Source organism: Sinocyclocheilus grahami, unplaced genomic scaffold (assembly GCF_001515645.1).
Source record: "Sinocyclocheilus grahami isolate Dianchi unplaced genomic scaffold, SAMN03320097.WGS_v1.1 scaffold448.1, whole genome shotgun sequence".
Lineage (NCBI taxonomy): Eukaryota > Metazoa > Chordata > Actinopteri > Cypriniformes > Cyprinidae > Sinocyclocheilus > Sinocyclocheilus grahami.
Window position 1 is genome coordinate 48,169 of NW_015505627.1, and position 9,554 is coordinate 57,722.

Here is a 9,554-nt window from a genome sequence, read left to right on the forward strand (position 1 = left end):
AAAAACAAAAGTGTTGTGTTTATAATTTTGTTCAGTGTACTTAGCAGTGATAAACGCTGCATTTTTGTGGCAGCTTTACTCAACTTTATAATGGTCAATGCAAAATTAAACCAGGGAATAAGCCTAATGTTACAAGTTTAGTCCTTGTTTCAAAACTGTGCATAGCCCCACCTGGACGTAACATTTCTGTGAGTTAGTTTTTTTGGTTTTCTCATATTAAAATGAGCTTTTTTCTCTACACACACTTAACAACATCTTTATAACAGTCATAATTAATCATAATTTAAAAAGTCATACAAATTAGATCACTGGATTTTAAATTATCAAGAGTTGTTGTGTCTTCAAAATTCCCAACTCTATCTTTTACTCAACTGTGGCTAAAAAATACTCCTCTTACACTAAAGACATGTGCTGACATCTAGTGGAGAAAAAACTGAACGACAACACGTTTTTCTGTTTTCCATTTAGAAGAGCACACTTTAGGGTCACATTTCACATGCTTTATTTTAAATAAATAGTTCAACCAAAAATGTAAACTATCAACTATGATTCAATAGGTGTCATCGTACAGTCTACATATATGTCATACGTATCCGTGTTTATTAGATCAATGTTGCACAGTGTGATTTGTAATCTTAAATGGTTCCTGAAATAGCACAGTCTGTAGAAGGCATTAGGGTATATGTATTGAAGCAGAGTTGGAACTAAACTCTGCAGAGCTGTAGCCCTCCAGGAACTGAGATTTGCACACTGTGTTTGACAATGTTAGACATGATACACTGTCTCTCACGATTATTGTTATTGGCATATACGGTTCGTATTTTAATTACAGACAAAACTTAATCTCTATTCAACAATCCAAATCTCTCTCTATGTCTTGCTTACTTAAGGTCTCCCTCAAGGCTCTGTACTTGGCCCTCTTATTTTTAATATTTAGACGCTTCTCCTTGGTCACATTATCCTCATCATAATTACCATGCTGATAAAATGGAACACTATATACTCTATGTGCTCATTCTGTTACATTCAAGTCAAGTCACCTTTATTTATATAGAACTTTGTACAATACAGATTGTGTCAAAGCAGCTTTACGGTGTTAAGAAAAAAGTGTGACAATAATGCAAACAAAAATTTAATTCTGCTGTAAAGTAGCTCTAAAAAGACGACAATAGAAACTTAATTTTTCAGTTAAAGGCAGTTCATCGTTGATTCAGCAATGTCATCGTCTAGCTGGTTCAATTTTCTTCCAATACTGTCTGTGCAGTCAATAATGTCTTCTGCTGATGGCTGTCTAATTGATGAGGTCTTCACAAGGGATCTGTCTCTATTAGAATGGCGTAGATGCCATTCTACTTATAATGTAACAAGTACATTGGGTGTTATGGGAAGTGTTCCCAGTTCCGGTTGACCTAATTAATGCAGCCTAAAAATCCTTTAATGGTTTTGAATTATAGAAATGTGATAGTTGTCATGAGCTGGGTTTGCTTCTCTTTCTCTCTCTCACACACACATACATACTCTATCATGCACACGCACACACTCAGGCACACCCATGCTCATTCTAGCTCTCATCTCCACCTGTTTGTCATCACAATCAGCGTGTGTGCTACTTTGTGGGGACACCTGTTTCCACTCTGATCTATTAGTCACTCTATTTCTAGTGGTTGGGCTCACTGTTCTCTGTCGGATTATTGTGTGACATGCATACGGTATTGTTTGGCCCTTCATGTCGATACTATCAGAGTTCTGACCATGTCTTGTCTTGCTTAGTGTGCTGTGCTCGTCTTAGTGTTCTCGGTGCCCGGTGGCTGCTTCCAGTGAGCCCAGCCCATACGAGCTCTCTCTCTCCAAGACGGGAGTCCTCAGAACCAGACCATCCCCGGTCGATTTGTGTTTCGTTGTGTTTCATCCAGTTCTGTGTCATCGTACGACAGACTGCCTTGTTTTGTGTCTTCAATAAAGAGACTGATTCTAACGGACTGCCTTTTTTTACGTGGATCCTTTACAGCACCCCTGACAATAGTGTGCTATGTGTACGCCAGGTTAATGAGATGGGTCTTTAATCTAGATTTAAACTGACGGAGTGTGTATGCCTCCCCTAACATTGCTAGGAAGACTGTTCCAGAGTTTGGGAGCTAAATAGGAAACTGATCTACCACCCAGAGTTGATTTTGATAGTCAAGATATTATCAAATGGCCAGAGTTTTGAGATCACAGTGGACATGAAGGACTATAAAGCAATAGGAGCTCCCTCAGGTGCAGAGGAGATAAACCATTCAAGACTTTATAAGTAATTAGAAATATTTTAAAATGTATACGATATTCAATAGGGAGCCAGTGCAGTGTTGACAGAACTGAGCTAATATGGTCATACTTATGTTTATTAAACGTGCAGAGCAACCACCCAATAAAGCACACAAACATAATGTTCAAGTCTATTCAAAAGAATGCTGTGGTTAATAGTGTCAAACACAGCGCTAAGATCCAGTAGCAATAATAGAGAGATACAACCATGATCAGATGATTAGAGCAGGTCATTTGTAACTCTAATGAGAGCAGTCTCAGTACTATGATACAGTCTAAATTCTGACTGGAAATTCTCACAGATACCACTTTTCTCTCAAAAAGAAGAATACTGTGAGGATACTGACTTTAGTATCTTTGACAGAAAAGAAAGATTTGAGATCTGTCTGTAATTGACTTATTAGAATCAACTTGTGTGGTTTTTTTTAATGAGAGGCTTAATAACAGCCAGTTTTAAGGTTTTTGGGACGTGTCCCAATGACAATGACAAATTATTAATATTCAGAAGAGGATCTATTACTTCTGTAAACACCTTTTAGTAGCTTAGATGGTATAGTACATCAAGGGTTGGCAAGTAAGTTTGGCATCAGGCCAAAACAAATTTCCCCACTAGATGGCGGGCCAGAACACAGTCAAAGAATAATTTAAGAAATTAATTGATGAAAAATGCAACTAGAATTGCCTGTGACAGACTGTTACATGTCTTTTGTTACTGGTAGTGAGCTGTTACTCTGTGTTAAATCCTGTAGGAGGACAGTCATTAACAAAAAGTCACATTTGTGTAGCGGTGTTCGGCAGAGTATGTGAGCGGATCGAGTGGAGCATCAACAATTTCCCCTCCGCGCTCCGAGCATTTAATAATCACTCCGCTCCGGGTTCACCATTTCCCACTCCCGCTCCACTCCTCGCAGAAACACCACTCTGCGGCTAAAGTATTTCAGTATGTTTGAAATATCACAGTTCTGTTCATAACGTATATTAAAGAATAATATAAATAAAATAACAGTTTCAAAGTGGCTTATTAGAACACTAGTTTTCAAACTTTTTTCCTACCAAATGACAAGCTAATAACATGGTTGTCAGCATTAAAAGGTATAATTGCTGCTTTTTGCAGTGCAAATTTTGTTTGTGATGAAAATAGCTACGTTTTCGTCAGTTATTTGACCTACGGATCGATGCATTTCTTACAGATTTCTGCTCATTCGAAATCGGATACGATACAAATGAAGTAGCACTGTAAGATTACATTTGTTTGAATGCATTATTGAGAGAGCGATTGCGTATGAATAAGTGTTGTAGTACTATTCCGTATCTAGAAGGAACAAACAAATTCATTGAGAACTAACCTATAACTTCCCACTCATGTCCATTGCTGTCATCATAGCTTCACTTTCATTCTGATTTGAGTGACCCTTCTCTATCAAGTTAGCTAAATATGTTTAACAAGTGAATTCTTGCTAAATATGCAGTTATATTACTGGCTGTTGGCATGAATTGTACTCGTGATACTTGAACGGTGGTGGAGCGCTCTTGGAGCAATTGAAAAGCACACTCCGACTTTTAAAAAATCTGCTCCTTGCTCCAGTCAAGATCACACCGCTCCACTCCGTGATCCGCTCCGCTCACAACTGTTGCTGTCATGACAGATCTATTTCAGAACCAGCCGTTATCAAAATAATCTGGCTGCAGACACGGGCCAGTTATTATTGCTTATTTGTTTTTGGTGGACGATACACCACTGCTACCACCAATGAGTTCATCTGGTCCAATGAAAAATTTTATACTTCAAAGCTTGTGAAAGTGTCCGTTTCTATTATTTGACAACAGAAATGATCTTTAAAAACAGATGCCAGTCCTTCACCCCGACCAGAAAAATGGGGAGAATTAAAAAAATTATAATTAAGAGGGTAAGTTCAGAGAAAGGACTGCTATATTCAACAGAGAGCCTCAGTTACAAATAGAAAAGTCTAAATTGCCAGAGTTTATAAATTTGTTTCAAATATATGTCTTGTTTCCCAGCACCGTAGACAAGGTGACCATCACTGAAGAGGCTGCTGACAGGGTCGTGTGACTATTATGGAGTGCTATAAACATGTATTGTATGTTTCATTCATACTGAAAGCAGGGATTAAAGTTCCGTCACAACGATGGATTTCCGTCAGTTCATAAAGACAGTCACTTGCTTCATTCCTGAATGATTCAGCCTTTCGAACGAATCAATTGATGATTCAGTGATAAAATCAGTGACTTGCCGCCACCTGCTGGTGGATTTAGTTGAATTTTTAGCGTATAATTTCAGTTATTTAAAGGGGTCATATGAATTTGGTGTAATGAAATGTGTTTATCAGGTTTAAGGTTAAAAAAACACATTATTTTCCACATACTGTACATTATTGTTTCTCCTCTATGCCCCACCTTTCTGAAACGCGTCGATTTTTACAAAGCTCATCGGTCTGAAAAAGAGAGGTGTGCTCTGATTGGCCAGCTATCCAGTGCGTTGTGATTGGCCGAATTCCTCAAGCATGTGACGGAAATGTTACGTCCCTTACCATATTGTGATGCCTGCGGCAACCACATGTGACGACTCTGGGCTGGACTTCGCTTCATCCACAGTGAAAGCCGATCCGGCGATCGACAGCGTGAAGTTGAAGTATTTCCTCAGCGACCAGCACGGATCAGCTCCAGGCATGACGAAGCGATATCGTCCTCTTTTGGAAGGCCAAACAAAGTAGTTTCGCTTTCACAAAGAAATACGCAGCGCCTTCACAACATGGGGGCGGCAACAACAATACTACAGCGAGAATAAAAGTTATGCCTTCTTTCTTTGCGTGAACATTTGGGCGGCGTTATGCAAATCATCCCACATAGTGAGGTAGATATGTGGGGGCGTGTTAGAACGAACCGTTTTAGGTAGGTGTGGCTGACTCTTAACTTTTATAAAGAATATCTCTTTGGATTTGAGACTTTAGTCTTTGCAACTTTACAGATCTTCTTTATGCACCAAGAGCTTGTAACACTCCAAAGAGAAAGGAAAAATTTAAATCGCATCATATGACCCCTTTAAATCATATTTCTGTATTCAAAATTTTATATTTAAAACATTAATCTCCAGATGGATTTATGAATTTTATTGCACTCATGCTACTTCTGAGCCTCATTAAACATCTGAAAATGTACCTACAAGCCACTTTGGTGTTCTTCTGTGCCACCTCTGTAGTACAAATTAATTTATTAATACTAATGTCATATGATTGGTAACTTATTTACTTACTTACTCCTTGTCCAGGCTCCCTGCAGCCATATCACAACCATCCTGCTTACTTGCACTTCCTCTAGCGATGCTTGTAACTAATCCTGGAGCTGCAACCCTTCTCCTCCAGCCCAAATCTCACAGCTGTAAGGCTAACGATGATGGTGGTCATTGCCTGAAGGTGTTGTTCAGCTTCACCCTTGGCAGTTGCCTACCAAAATGGCATCAGCGTCTTCATCAAATTGGAGCCACTCCTTCTCCTTGTAAGTTTGGAGCCACTTGACCCATCAATTTTCTGATGTTCTGTATAGGTCTTAGGCTTGAGTCACTCGGAGGTTGTGAGAACCGTCTCAAGTCAAGTCACCTTTATTTATATAGTGCTTTATACAATACAGATTGCTTCTGTCAATAATGCAAAAGGACAATTACAAACAGTACATTTTTCAGTTAAAGTCAGTTAATTGATGATTCAGTGATGTCATCATCCAGTTCAGCTCTCTTCAAATAGTGTTTGTGCAATCAAGCCAACAATACTGCCAGAAATTAAGCGTCCGAAATTAAGCGACAGTGGCAAGGAACCAAAACCAGGTTCAGTCGGGGTGCCAGTTCTCCACTGGCCAGACAAAACCAGCATGGTGTGGTTTAATTCCAGGCTGCAACACTGGTCAGATTGTGCAGAGGACTTTTCTGGTTCCCATGATCTTGTCCAGATGGCTGTGTACCTTTAATCTGGAACACGCAGATGAAAGTACCTTGAAGTGAAGGTTTGCTCACCAGAGCTTAACCTTGTTGCAAATGACTGTATGTCTTCTGCCTCAGCCTGTCTGTGACACTATCAAATTTCTATAATTAAAATATGTTAAAGGTAGGGCTGCACAATTAATCAAAATTAAATCGCAAAGGCAATAAATCGCGATTAGGCAGAAACTGCCTAACGGGTTGTGTCTGTTAGTGTCTCTCTCCTTACAGGACTATGACTAAGAACTTGAATTTATCTATTAAGCCTCATTTTCACAGAGCGTTACGGTTCAGTACAGTACAGTACGGTATGCAATTATTTCTGTTTCCATTGTTAGAAGTTGTGAATGGTACCAAAATTGTAAACCATACCTTACCACTTTTTTGGGACACTTCCGTTGGGGTACCTAGAGGGTGGAGCTAGACTCACCGAAGAACGTTGATTGGTTGACAGAGAATCGTCACTTGCTCATGCTACAAGGGGGATGACAACACAAGGGAAATTAAGTGTCTCCTTCACTCATTCCGCTATGCTGCTCATGCGTGTTGGGCTTGTTTACATCAGAGTACGCAAACACAAAAAAATATAACAGTGTATTTTAGAATTATATATATTCACACACATACACATAGACAATGTCGCACTTCCTTCTTCGCGTGAGAATGATGTCGATCACTACTTTCCGGCATATACCACGCCTATCAAGTAAGGATACTGTTGGTGGTGGAAATGCAAGCTGGATCAGAGTGTACCGTCCCGAATCATACTGTACTGTACTGTACTGTACCATACAGCTCGGTAGCAGTATCGGTCTGGCCCACCCTTCTTTCCTCCTGTGGAACTTATTTGCATAGTCCAAACACAAAGTTAGAAAAGTGTCACTTTTACGGGGGTCACAGGCCAAATCTTAGAAATCAGTCTGTAGGCAGAAACTGCATGTGGACCAATTAGAAGTCCTGTCCTTTCTGGGCTTGGTACCAGAGATCTCCTTTTGCCCTCTAAAAGGTGTCTGGCCATTGTCCTAGCATCTCTATCTGATGGTGTTGGACAGTTTGCATATGTTAGCCCACCAAAATCCAATCAAAATTTAGCAAACCCGTGTCCACTCTTGTGGTCAGAGAGGGGCCCCATTATAAACAGGGCCCTGGAATGTGCTGTTCAACACTGCCTGGTTCTTGCACATCTTGCCGCATATAAATTCCACACTCGTCATTGTATATTCATTGCCAAGTGTCTGCGTCCTTTGGTCCATCTGTGTGGGATCCTAGCCATGTTAGCCATGTGCTGAAATGTTAACATGTTTTTGTTTGTTAGCAAAGTGCTAAAACTAGGGCTGGGCAAGTTAACGTGCTATTATCGTGTTAACGCATTAATTAATGGTGACAATTATTTTATCGTGCATATTATTATTTTGAAAGTCCATTGCTCACTGGCTCTGAATACACATACAGACAAACCATGGGTCACAGGAGGGGTGGGATGTTGATCAGTACTGGTTTGGGATGGGCATCATTATGCGTCTCAACCAATGAGAGCATTTGGGGTGGGCCTAACACAGTGTCTACACCGGACGCGAATGGCGCAGCGCGATGTGACAAAATTCTATAGAACACATTATAATATGTGATGCTGTCTACAGAGGATGCGGCATGGCGCAACACGACAAATCCCCAACAGTAAACTGCTTCCTTGTTCTATCTATGACGTACTGACACAAAATTAAAATGATTTGCAACGGTCGCTTTGTCACGTCCAGTGTAGACAGACTTTAACTGTTGCGGCGCGACAATTGTTGCATCCTATGTAGACATGGTGCAACCCATTATTTACACTGCACGTGCCTGCGGCTCGTTATGGCTCCGGTGAGGTTTTGTTCTGTCCTCCACGTGGTGCCAACTCACACCAGGAGCATTTCAGAAGCGAAACGACTCGCGAGACCACGTGATTTGCCTGTCCAACATAGATTGCCTTGATTATTTGTGTTCTAACATGGCTAAGCTGGCTAAATGTTTATGTTTTGTCCGGTTTAATTCTGTTTATTGTTGTACTTATTGCAATGTCCTACTCTGTTGTGCTGTAGACTACAAAGTTAATACAATTTAAAAGTCCATTTATGAATGACAAGGACAAAAGGTTTATAGCTGTGTATAGTCATCTAAAATACATCCTCAATTATCTTGTATCTACATTTCACATACCATTTCGGGGCTCTTGGCAAGGATATAGTCAGTGGTGTAGTGGAGGGTATACGCAGGTATACGGCGTATACCCAGTTCTTTATCAGTCGACTTTGCGTATACCCTTCTAAAAACCCTCTGATGCGCATCATTCATTAGTGTCCGGCATTAGGCAAAATCATGACAGTCCACCACATAAATAGCTAATCCAATCGCATGTAAAAAAATATATATATATTCCCTAAAAACACCCAGTAAAGACAGTGATACGGTCAGGACCATAGCGTCGACTTCCTTTGAAATATGTTTGATGATTGCACCCTCGCCCGCTCCGTCCCTGACCCCAGTCAGAGAGAATGCCGATTGCCGACAGTGACAGAGATGCTCCCTCTCAATGCACGAGAGCATGTCAGGGGATGCGCGCAGAGTGGTAAAATAATAGTTAATTATTTATTACTAATTTGAATCAGTACATTACAATGAAAACAATAGCTTAAAAACCGGTAAACCCCTGTAAACTTTTCAGTCCAAGGATCCAGTAAACGAATGCGTTCAAACAGTAAATTCAAAACAGCTCTAATACAGAGAAAACCCAACCGATTTCATCAGAGATTGTGGAGAGTTGAGTCCAGATGTCAGTAAATTATTATTTTCAGTATGTATTTGGTTTAAAAGCACGAGTGTTATACTGGATGGTAACTGAAGGTGTTTTAGAGTATGTGCTGGTCTAGTTATTCTGAATGGATCGTATAGTAGCATGTACAGTAAGATCAAGACAGCAGGTTTAGTGGTCGTTTGGCGTCTCCCTGTGGTCCTGTTTGATATCGCAGCTTGACTGGTGCTTATTTTTATTAAAAAGGTGGTGGGGATGGGGGGAGGGGGATAAATTCTGGATAAATTAATTTTTTAATAGAGATCATTATTCTCCTACGAACAGACAACTAAACAAAATAGCATGTAATGTACTAGAGCAGTGTTTCCCAACCGGGCTGCCGTCTGTCGAAAGCAGGGGTGCCGTGTAAAAAAATCCCTTTTTAATATTTTTAAATTGCTAAAATGTTCAAAAAAGCATCTATTATATAAT